Genomic DNA, 12,793 nt, shown 5'->3' on the forward strand with positions numbered 1-12,793 from the left:
TACTAACTCTTTACAAAGCTTGAGAAGTAATTCAATATTTAGTTTTTTATATGTAATGACGTAATTACAGTGAATATTTATATATTTTTTATTTGCTTCATCTTATTTTCACTTCAATATATTGTAACAGGAAGCCAGGATTACCCCTTTTTACTGTGAATCCCGTGTTAATTCAACATTTAACTTTCTATACAAAAGCACTGCCTACTTAGAGCTCATGTTTTCAAAATATCGCATGAATGTCTCACTGTTAAATTATCCAAGGTATTTTTTACTAGTCAGGATCTAATTTAACACGACAAAAGGTAGAAAAGAGTGGGCCATCATTAGTGAAAAATTACACCAGGATCGTATATAACCTAACCTAATAATTTATATTACTGCTAACACTGTTCGATATAACAAGTGTCCCAATCCGAATCCCCTGTAATATATATCCCTCTTTAAGACACGTGTTAAAGTTTAACATATTTTTACTAATGTATTTGCTTTATTAAATGGTAGTAGGAAGAAAGAAAGAACGAAACGCTGGAGCAGGACGTTGGTAAACTTTAAAAACCATAATCTACACACATTTTTTGAAGATTTGTAAATTTGGTGATTGTATTGATTTGGTGATTCAATAGTTTAGAAAATTAACCATTTCCCATCTACCCGGAGTTTAGCATATCTAAAGAAATTACAAGTCTTAAACACTATTATTGTGCAACAAAATAAAATACATAACAAGAAACATTCAGTAGTCCCTAGTGGTACGTTAATTTTAACTTTATTAATGGATATTGTGGTCTGGGCAATATTAACTCTTAGAATTATATAACTGCGTAACTGGATTGATGAATTATTTAGGCTTTCCAGTTAAATCTGGATTAGTGAATTTCTAGGATATCGATATCTCTTGACGAAGATGTAATAGCGAAATATTGAGCTAATAAAGTTACATTCTGGAGATATAGGTCGTGATTTTATTTACGTTTATAAAAACTTCAGTTATAATATACATAACTGTGGCCATGTTAAAGAGTACTGCCGTGGGCATTATGATAGCCCCAACAAATGCCGTTTCATCCATGAGCATTTTATGATCAATAGTACGTTGAAACCTTTGAATCTATAGGTTCTGGAATAATTTTGGTTTTATTAGGCCAAACGAATAATAATCTACTAACTATTACTTTATTTTTCGGCAAATAGCAAAGCAACAGATGAAATTTCTTTATAATTTGTATATCAAAAATACTGTTTCAAATTTTAGGAATGCGTTAAGATTACATACCCTTCTTAAGAAGAAATGATGATATTATCATAAATATGTAATATTGATACCTGTGTATTTCATCATTCTACAAAATTGTGTATTTTATATATCTACTAGTTTTTATGTTTATTTTCTCTTTTGATATGTACGGTAGAATAAAATAAATATCAATAAATTTAAAAACTTTATTTTGAACACAGATTTAAAAAAAGAAAATTGGTTTGTGGTATCATTTATTTGCCACTTATGTTTCTAATGTGATTGTGAAAACTTTGAGAGCTTAACTATTTATTCTTTCTCGTGTAGCTTAATAAAGATCATTTTGTAAGAAATACAAACTTTTATCTTTTAATATTTTCCATTTGAATAAATTAATGTTAGTTTCCCGTTTAAGTTACATTATGGGCAAGTTTTGTTTAATAACCTCTATTAAGTATATAGTATGAATTTCAACTACCTGCAAAGTACGACCCATAGATTACACTAAATGTCTTACATTTAAGGTTGAATTAATAAACATAATTTGAACGTTTGTAATGTCTGCCAAAATTTCTTCGCTAAATTGTCCAAAACGTTTTCAGAAGTGCATATTTAAAAGTTACATTTAAAATATTATAATTTACTTGATGTTTGGTAATTGTTTAAACAAACAAACAAACATATATGTAATTGTCATCGAAGCTTAATTGTCTTTCTTTGAAAAACGATTGAATATAGATCTCTTTACTTTCTTCGGCGTATTGTTATTATTCATTTCTGTTTAAATTATTATTTACATTATGGACTTTACGTCTATTATTTTTCCTGACAGTTTTTTTTTTCAGTTTCTTGCTGATATACATATTTCTTGTAATAATATTGTGGTCAGTAATAACCGTATTTTTTGAAGGATTGAAGAATTTTCTTTTGTTTTGAATTTCGCACAAAGTTACACGAGGGCTATCTGCGCTAGCCGTCCCTAATTTAGCAGTGTAAGACTAGAGGGAAGGCAGCTAGTCATCACCACCCACCGCCAACTCTTGGGCTACTCTTTAACCAACGAATAGTGGGATTGACCGTCACATTATAACGTCCCCACGGCTGAAATGGCGAGCATGTTTGGTGGGACGGGGATTCGAACCCGCGACCCGCAGATTGCGAGTCGAGCACCCTAATCACCTGGCCATGCCGGGCCATGCCTTGAAGGATTGTTTCAAGAGTACAAAACAAATTTCCTTATCTTAGAACAATTAGACGTTGCTAGTAAAGTATTATGAAATCAAGTGTAATTGGCCAGGTTACTTATTGTCTTTATATAATCATCGTTTCAAGAAGAATTACTATAAATATATTGTTGTAATATAGTGGCATAGAATTATTATAAACTAGCGAAAGTTCGGGTTATTAGGTTGATATATTCTAGATGACTATGTCAGTGTGTGTGTTCTGAACCTATTTTAGCATCCTGCAGGTGGGCATAGTCTTCAACTCGGAGCTACTTTTGGCTTATGCGAAAGAATCGCAGCCTTTATATTAAAATGTTGGCATGTATTACGATTTTAGTGACGGGGTTGCAAGGGTGCTATTTAAAACGGTCATTTTCAGCTTTTGAACGCATTGTCCTATATAAACGCGATGTTCCATAACTTGTCCACATTGTCCAATATAAACCCAATGTTCCATAAGTTGTCCACATTGTCAAATACAAATCCAGTGTTTCACAACTTGTTCACATTTCCTACATAATCTCGGTGTTGCATTGCTTGTCCATATTGCTTTCTATAAGCTCAGTGTTCTATAAGCTGTCCATATTGCACTAAATAAGCCAAGTGTTCTATAACCTGTCCATGTTGTCATCTTTAATGTTCATGAAAAGCTTTCATAATACAATAGCACAGGAAATACTCATGTTAAAACTTTGTATGAACTTTAACAATTAAAAGTTTTATAATAACTATAACATTCTCTTAGCTTAGATATAACTTATCAAAGTGCCTCAAACTTCTGTTGTGTGAGTTTTTCTTCGAATTCAGATGTTCTTAATAAATCCACTTGTTTTATTCCTTCAATCATATCGAAACATGATAAGCCAATCATTTTAACAATGTGTAATGTTAAAGTCCTCTATTTACTTCTATAGACAGAGAAGAATGAAAAGAATTTTAACTTGTAAGTGATTATTTTTCAAGCCCCTGGTTTTGTTGTTTCTATTTAGAAATACGATGTTATTATAGTACGGCCAGAAATAATGTAAAGGCTTAAAAATACCCCACCTGCTAAACGTTAACGTTTTAAGCTAATGCGCAGATTACCTTCGACATTTTCTCAAAAACTTTATTAGCTAACATCTACCAATTATCAAATAAAAGAAATGTTAAATAATAATATATAATTATAGTCGTGTTTAGGATTTAACATTTAACAAGAGAGAAAATTAAAAATCTGTCAACAAATAAAATATAAATAACACACACACACACATATATATATATATATATATTGCCCTCCGTAATGTTTGAATACATAGCATATGATGACTCCATTTTCTGGGAGTTGGGAATTATTGAAAGTGCACGAAACAGAAGGAGTTTTCTAGTGCCTTGTAAGTAATATTATATTTCATTCATTGCTTAGCACAGCGGAATGTCTGTCGGCTTACAACACTGGAAACAGCGTTTAGATACCCGTGGTGGGCAGAGCACAGATAGCCCATTGTGTAGCATCTTTGTGTTTAACTCCAAAACAAACAATTTCTTTACGTAATATTTATTTCAATAACAGTATTGGTTTAAATTTGTAATACGTAATAAATATTTATTTTTATTATTTTTCACTTATTTATTATATATATTTTATTATGCTTATTATTTTGCATTGTTGTATTAAAATATAGATTTAAAACTAGCCTAAATTTCCTTAGCGGGTGCTGACCGAACCTCGTGAAATATGATTGGCCCAAAAGTGTTTAGGATGTTGTTAGCTTATGACATTGGATACTTATGCAGAGGTTAGGTATGCCTTATCAAATCGATTTTGGATCTTCAACATAACGTCACAGCCTATGTTAGCACGTCGTGTCTTACTATATATGACAATACCCTGCAGCTTATTTTCCGTTCTAAAAGATTCCGTCGTAATGCTGTCGTGTATAAAGCAAACCCTTCATCCCTACACGCTTTCCCTAAACCATCAAGCGTGCATGGACAATGGTTTTCCAGCGCACATTTTCATAATCCGATTGCACAGAAATCCATTCGAGCTGCGTCAGACTACTTGACTAGTATATCTTCATATGGAATAGCATGATTACATGTTTCACTCTCCAGCTGCTTGGGGTAGGCGATGGTTGAACGATGGATATTACTGAAAGCATTATCTTGGCGAATCTATACCCTGTTGGTCTCTTTTCAGTCAGAGATTTTTCTTGGAGAACGTGGACGGCTTTTGCCACTTACCTTTATATTTGTGGTTTTCACCTGTTACAAGAAGCTGCACATTGCTTTCCACGACTAGAGTACGACTTGTTACATGATTTTTTCTGAATGGTCCTGGTTCTCAAAATGGATTCATATTCCTTTGTTTTTCAATGCCATTAAGTATAAGGGATATACGTCACTGAAGAATTATAAATTCCCGATCTGAATACATCTTTACTACCTGAGTGTTTGAATGTTTTGCGTCTAAAAGGATTAGATACACTTCCCAATAGCAATCAATTTTCAGTGGCGTCATACTATGTAAATGACGCTTAATAATGGCTAAATGCCATTCCATTGTGAATCTATGTCGGCTGTGATTGCATATTTAAAATCATATTAATATAACGTACTCAACCATCTGTATATCTTATATAAAGAGAAAAATCATTTCAAAATAACGTTACTGATGATTTTACCACACTAAGCAAAAATATAGTTAAATGTTTATTTCTCGCTTTAATCTTATTTTTATTATGTCACTGTATAAGATTTTTAGAATTGAAAAGTTTTCTTTTTCCTTACTCATTTTGAGTTTGAAATTTTTTACTTAAGTACTTTTGTAAATAAAATTTCTATACTTTGTTTTAGATCTGAGTACCTTGCCTTCGTTTTCAGAACGTTGCAGAGTTATTACTGTAAAAAATAAAATCCTATAATTCATATGCAATAGGCTGTATTTTTAAATTATCTACTTTTTAGCTTTATGTGTAGCTTACTGCCAGATCATTTAATTTTGTTTGTTCAAATGGAACACCCCTCCCTTTATTTTAGAAAGCAATAAACTTTTTCAAAAGGACCATAAATAAACCTCTGATCTCACACGAATATTTTATGTATCGACACAAATACATACCCAGAAAAATCTTAATTAACGACACAAAGTCACGAATCTTCCAAGGCTGTGATTTAGCTCAGTGAGTGGTGAGTGTCTTAAATATTTTTAAAAAATCCTGAAATGCAAGCTGGTCTATACTGAAATCTCGAACCAAGAATATTGGAATCTGTGTATATATATAATTATATATATATATAATTTTCACTCATGAATAAATATATGAAAACATAAACAAGCTGAGCGCACACCGACAGATAAAATGCTTTCTTTGAGAAAAAATACATTAAAATTGTGCGATAATGAAAATTTAAAAAAACCCATTAACAGTGAACGTTCAGCATGGAGTCGGTATTTTTAAAAGTTATAAATATTCGTAACAATAAGTGTTTGGCCTCCAGTGGCACAGCGGTATGTCTGCGGACTCACAATGCTAGAATCCGTGTTTTGATACCCGTGGTGGGCAGAGCACAGATAACCCATTGTGTAGCTTTGTGCTTAATTACAAACAAACAAACAGTGTAAGTGCTTGCTCTTCTTACCACAGATAAAGCCTTTACATTTGGTTGCTACAAGAAAGACACATATATTCATTAAACATGAAAACAAAAACATGATCTTCAGTTTCTAGCACAATAATCGATCATAAACATTTGTATTTTTGAATTTTTGCAGTCTATGATTGAAAAGTCCAAATAATCTTGGTCGGTTTCAATAGACATTAAGTCGAAGCAAAGTATAAGACATAATATAGTTGCCTCTTCGAAATGATACTTAATAGTATCTATAGAATAATAGTTAATAATAGAATGGTAGTTTGTAGCTGAATGGTAGTAAATTTACTACTTCAGTATAAAGTTAAATATGAAATCAATATCTACTATATCTCGACGACAGATAGCTAGAAGTGTGGTCTTTTATAATTATGGGTCCAGTGTAATTGTTTTCTTCCATAAACGTATTTTTAGTTTAAAAAACACGATGATTGTGGAAATGTTTTATACGATGACACTAGAAGGTACGCTAAGGTCTTTTGTAGTGACACTAAGCTGCACGTCAACAGATAACTGTAGAAGTTATTACGCTACATTTCTGAAAGTTTTCTGTACTTACACCAATTCTGTCGTTAGAGAAATTTTTCAATGCAACGCTGCATGCTTTTGTCATACACTGTACGTTTTTTATGCTTGAATAACGTAAAATTTTAAGAGATAAATTTAATAAAAACTTTACTTTTTTCATCCTTTAACATTTTCTTAAGTAAAAAAAATTAAATTTATAGATTCGAAGAAAATTGCAAGCTAGTTGAAAAACGTTTAGTAAACTTTTCAAGTAAGTAGAGAAGTGTTTTCTCCACACGAATGATACAAGAAGTTAACTAGAAAGAAATTGTACAAAGTGTTATCCTTAAAAGAGGAAGATTTATAAAGATAATATAACGCTGCAAGGAAACAAACATAAAACCTTCAACTATTCTTAAAACTTTGGAAAGACGTAATTCTTGAAATTTATTATCCTAATAAACCATATATAAAAGTGGTGGACCCTGTCTTAAAAGAATAAATAAAAGATACAAAACAGCTAAAACTGAGATATCAAAGAATTTTTAAAATACGTCGGTGTTAACTTGATATCATCAAGATATATTTCAAGCCCTCACTGAACTGTATAACTATACAAAATTTATTTTTCTTAAACACCTAAAATTGTCATTTCCACACAAAGATAGCAATAAATGGGTTCTTAGTATTAAAAGTTGATTGCCTATCACAAAAGCCTTGGATTACAATCCCATTCGGCCTTAGTTTTCACTTCTTCAGAAAAGTTATTTCCAGATCCTAGTTGGTTGACCCTATGACACAGCGGTTAAGGCAATCCATTTATCAATAACTCTGCTAGGAAACTTCTTACATCAAGACATCGGCTATAGTAAAACCTTACGGCACGGCTGTAGGAACAGTTTGTATATGAAGAAGTCAGCCAGTTTTATGATCTAACAATAAGAAAACGCTTAACGTAGTATTAGTCTATGTTACTGATAATCTGATCATACTTAAAAATGATAAACGCGCAGAGAGTTTTATTTCGAAATTCGAAGAGTAATGTTAAACAGAGATTGCTACTTTCCAATCAATCAGACGATTTTCATTAATTGACCAGTTTGGTTCTTTATTTAAAATATTATAGTTTACAATACGTATACATATATTGATTTTCTATGTGGTCAGCAGAATTAAATTTCTAAATGTATAGCCAGACAAAAAAAAGTTTATACAAGTAACTGAAAATCTTTCTTCCCTTATTTCTATATCAAGTGAGACATCTTTACCTAGACAGTATTACACATGTTAATTACGTCTTTCAAACCATGCAATACTTTTTGTGTTGCTGCCCGGTCTAATTGTTATTTTGTGTAAATCCACGTTGCGTAGAACTTTATAACAGACAAAGTTTAGTGTATCTCCTGTGGTTGGTAAATGAAATGTGCTCTTTTTGGCAAGAAAACTGAACTTGAAGAGTTAAAAATGAAGATAATCTTTTATTCTGAACTTGATAATAAATACGCATCACTGTTTCGAGAATCAACAAGTAGATGACCAGTACCAAAACAGTTTTGTTAGTTGCAAACTGGATCTATTCCTTTTAGTCTTGCCTAATCAGTGCATATTTTGTTGTTTCCAAAAAATATCGAGAACTCCATAGAAAATGGGAAATTGCCTTGATTATATGAAATTTTAGGAAACAGACGTGTTCACTTTTTTTTTACCTTTTCCCTTATTTTTATTTTTAGGGCGCATGACATCCCTGTCTTCATGTAGCTGGATACAAAAACAATTTCTGCCTGTAGCAAGACAAGTACTTCGACGTAAGACTGCTCGCTACTTGAATAATGAAGCGGGCGGAGTAGGTGTCATATATGGTGTCGAAATGGTAAAAAAATAAACAGAACTGAGCAGAAAACAACCGACAGCAGTATTTCAAGTACCACTGGAGGAAAGTGAGTGTGCACGACTCTTCAATAAACAAAAGTGCATCTATTGTAAGAAGAATTTTAAGAAGGTTGAAACAATTGATCAATAATCAAACACCTTTCAGAAAAACGAACTTTTCAAATGTCTCATAACTTACTTAAACTGTCTCCCTATTTCTACAATATAATTCATTATATTATTTAATTTAGAAAACATTTCCATGCATGATTCTTAAAATACTTTTTTTTCAGGTTTATTTTTGACAGATTTAAATAAATCAATTATAAATTTATGCGACACTAAAGAACGGCTGAAATATATTGAGGCAAGTAAATGGATGGAAAGATAGGTAGCTGAATAGACAAATATGCAAAAGAACTTACTAAAGCAGCTGGAGTGTTGATTATACATATATAGTCGGCCCGGCATGGCCAGGTGGTTAAAGCACTCGACTCGCAATCTAAGGGTCGCGGGTTCGAATCCACGTCCCACCAAACATGCTCGCCCTTTCAGCTGTAGGGGCGTTGTAACGTAACGATCAATCCCACTATTCGTTGCTAAAAGAGTAGCCCAAGAGTTGGCGGTGGGTGGTGATGACTAGCTGCGTTCCCTATAGTGTAGCTTTGCGCGAAATTCAAAACAAACAAACAAACATGTATAGTTTAATTAGGTCTGTCACTCAGATTCAATAGCTAACTTTAGATGAAAAGTACTTACACTTCAAACTATGAGTATTTTATTAAGGTTTCTTCTCTTTGTGAGGGCTAGTTCTGTGTTGCAGTTTTAAATACACAAAGCTCGATCCGGTACATACATCTAAAGAATCTCCACACTTTCAGCGGTGAAGGCGTTACCTGAGAGTAAATCCCTTTTCTTTTTTTTTCTTTTGGTTATGAGTAACCGGGTAAGCAACGGGTTCTGATTAATGTTTGATTGCTCCTTATCTGAACGGCAGTTCCAAATTAGAGCTGGCTATGCCTGAACCACAGAGATTTCTAAATGACCGATTAGTATATATTTTGCCAAAGGTAACGTTGAAAATATTCAGTTTCACGAGAATGGACAGTATTCTTTATTTTAAAAAATTAATTGGTTTCATGATTCGAGAAAAGGTGCATAAGGTAGCTTTGGAAATTGGCATTTAATTATTGAAAGATACTAAATATTTTTGACCTAAAATGTAAATAACCCGTGTTAAAATTACCAAACTAGACTGAATAAAATTTGTTATTTCTCGATGATTGTATTTTATTAAAATAATAATATTCATAGCTTCCATGCTTTAAGACATAGACAATTATTTTTCAAACGTTTTGTTTTAATTTTTAAATGTTTACGTATATTAGTCTTTAACTCCAATAGAAATTCGTGTTTTCAGTACAGCTGTTGTTCTTATAAAGAGTATCCAAAGCTGAATAAAACGTCTACAACTAGATCTTCTGTTAAAAAGTGGGTATTGTGGTTTGGCCAATAAGCATGAAATTCGATTTAAGAAATAGAAATAACTTTTTATCGTAAATTTTATAAATAATATGGTAACATTCCTTTCTCCCTAAGAAATTTTTAATAGGTATAATGACAAGTCAAGTTGATAATAAATAAGATTTTTAAATTATGATTCACATAACATCTAAGCGATACAAATATACATTTCTGTCACTAGGGGTCGTTATAAAAACTATCAGTGGTCGTTGTTTGTTGAATTTCGCGCAAAACTGCTTGAAGGCTATCTGCGCTGTGTAAAATGCTTCTTTTGCACAACACGCTCTTTAAGCACAATTTACTGTGAAAAAGATAAACTGAAATACTTTCGTTTGGAATCAGTTAGGATGGAAATATCTGTAACTCTTTGGAGAAACAGTTCGATATCAATTATTGAAAATGTCCAGCTTTCTGTTATAATTTTACAAAAGTGGAAAGAGTAGATTATGACTTCAGCATGTTTTGAAAATACTTGAAAATAGAGAGATGAAACACAACATAAATGTATATTTGTGGAATTCCAGAATGTTGGACGAAATTAAACTTTTTAGTTGCTATTATGGTGTGGTGCAAGTCGATTATTGTTTTAGTTTTATGATTTGAGAATGAATAATTGAGTTTATAAAGTTTTATATATTTTACACTCACGGAAGCAAATAACGTTTAGTTTAATACAAATTCGATAAAAATACCAAGAGAAATTAAGACGTCTTGCAGTGAAAAGACATATATAGAACATTCATGAAACTTGATATAATTGTAAATCTATATTTGTAATCATATGGTCCGTTGATATTCCTTCTCATCGAATAATGTGTCGGATTAGAATTGTGTTTTTTATAGTTGAGAACACTTTCATTTAAAACATCTAAACGTTTACACTGAAAATTCTCTAATGCCCAAGTAAAATCTCCTTGTAACTGTTTAAACTAAATTTTGCTCATCAATCATTAAACATATTCTTCCATTTAAAACAACCACCTCTTCTTCAGAAGCAGAAATGTCCCTCTGTGACACAGCGGTAAGTCTAAGGACTTATAGCTCTAGAAACCGGGTTTCGATACTCGTGGTGGGCGCAGCACTGTGTAGCTTTGTGCTTAACTACAAACATAAAAACAGAGGCAAAAAATATTAGGCTTACACTTTTTATTTCAGAAGGTATGGATTTTATACTTTTCTTAAATGAGAGAAAAGAACAAATAGGGAAGTTGATCCGCAAAATAGAAGGATAGAAGTTTGTCTGCGTCCCTAATATAGCAGTGTAAAACTAGAGGGAAGGCAGCTAGTTATCACCACCCACCGCCAACTCTTTTACTAACGAATAGTGGAATTGACCTTCACGATATAACGCCCCCACGGCTGAAAGGGCGAGCATGTTTGGTGGGACGGGGATTCGAACCCGCGACTCGCAGATTGTGAGTCGATCGTCCTAACCACCTGGCCATGTTGGGCCGAAAAATAGAAGTTCGGTTCATGAAAATATGTTGGATAACTAAGGTAGCCGTAAAAAGAAAACTACGAGACTGGGTGCTTCACACCCATATGCACACTTTATTTACACAATCAGACAACAGACAAGCAAAGCTATAAATCACTTAATGACAGAATCAAATAAATTGGTTTTAAGACGCAAATGAATGACAAAATTTAATTGACACTAAATATAGTTGAAACTGAAAATCAAAATTTAATAAAACAAATGCTAGCTGATTTCAAGTCATTTACTTTCTTTGAAACCTGCCGCTACAATCTATTGTTCTTCAAATAACACAACATATAGCTAACTGTCTAATATTAGGGTGAGTTACGATTAGGATGGCCTAGATATAAATAATTTTGCCACTTCATGTGGCAATTGGCCGGCCAGATAACCTCAGTAATGTTAGTTTAAACTCTTTGTATTTTCATATGCAAAACAGAATGATCAGAAGGTTCTATATCCAGTAACTGCCTAAGCTATATAAATACAAAGGTATAGAATCACGGTTAGTCTGCAAAACAATCGATAAGAGGAAATATCACTTGGATTTTCAAAGTGGCGTGATATTTGTGCCATATTTAGCAGAAGGTCGTTATCAAAGTCCTTTTCTTTTACCACTTGTCCTCAGAGTCTATTAAGAGTGGCAGTCGAAAGAGGATATGCTCGTATTATGAAAAGTTTTCCCAACCGCTAATGATACACAAATAGAAAAAAATAATGAACAGGATTATAAAGTGTAACAGACATCAACAGTCTGATTTTACACAGTTTTTGAATAGTACTAAAATTTCGAGAAACTCCAACCTAACAAGAAGAAGACATCATAAGACTATCGTGTGTTAGCTTATAATCTATAAGAAACCCTTTTGTATCATATGTAAAAAGGAAAGTCATTAGAGTACAAATTGGAGACAATAGATCACTGAAATCATGAAGTGTAGAATCTCATATTTTCATGTCGTTACGGGTGAGCAGAGGTAAAAGGAAAATTACATAAGCACTGAACTCTGTTCCAACAGCTCAAACTGCTGATGGTTGTGTAATATTGTAGCGGATGGTCTCGTAAGAGCGAATTTGTTCTCTAATTCCTTTAGAAAAGTGAATAACATCCAGTATGTATTCTAACGTTGTTGCTAATCCCAACCACGCCGCCCCCAAGTGGCACAGCGGTATGTCTGCGGACTTAAAACACTAGAATCCGGGTTTCGATACCCGTGGTGGGCAGAACACAGATAGCCCATTGTGTAATTTTGTGCTTAATTACAAACAAACAAACCTAACCACACCACAATACACTATTTGCTAACATGA

General features: G+C 32.7%; 2 long non-coding RNA genes across 3 annotated transcripts in view; one reads left to right on the forward strand and one right to left on the reverse strand.

Annotated features, from left to right (window-relative positions):
- Positions 1 to 12,793, forward strand: part of LOC111086414 — a 40,446-nt gene that overhangs the window by 2,988 nt on the left and 24,665 nt on the right. For both annotated transcript variants that reach the window (XR_002611130.1, XR_002611129.1), the window contains exon 2: positions 8,340 to 8,546. This is a non-coding gene — a long non-coding RNA (uncharacterized LOC111086414). The remainder of the gene's footprint in view (positions 1 to 8,339; positions 8,547 to 12,793) is intronic.
- LOC111086413 overlaps positions 11,339 to 12,793 on the reverse strand; it is a 65,382-nt gene continuing 63,927 nt past the window's right edge. The window contains exon 3 of the long non-coding RNA XR_002611128.1: positions 11,339 to 12,172. This is a non-coding gene — a long non-coding RNA (uncharacterized LOC111086413). The remainder of the gene's footprint in view (positions 12,173 to 12,793) is intronic.

Source organism: Limulus polyphemus, unplaced genomic scaffold (genome assembly GCF_000517525.1).
Source record: "Limulus polyphemus unplaced genomic scaffold, Limulus_polyphemus-2.1.2 Scaffold1075, whole genome shotgun sequence".
In the NCBI taxonomy this organism is placed as follows: Eukaryota; Metazoa; Arthropoda; class Merostomata; order Xiphosura; family Limulidae; genus Limulus; species Limulus polyphemus.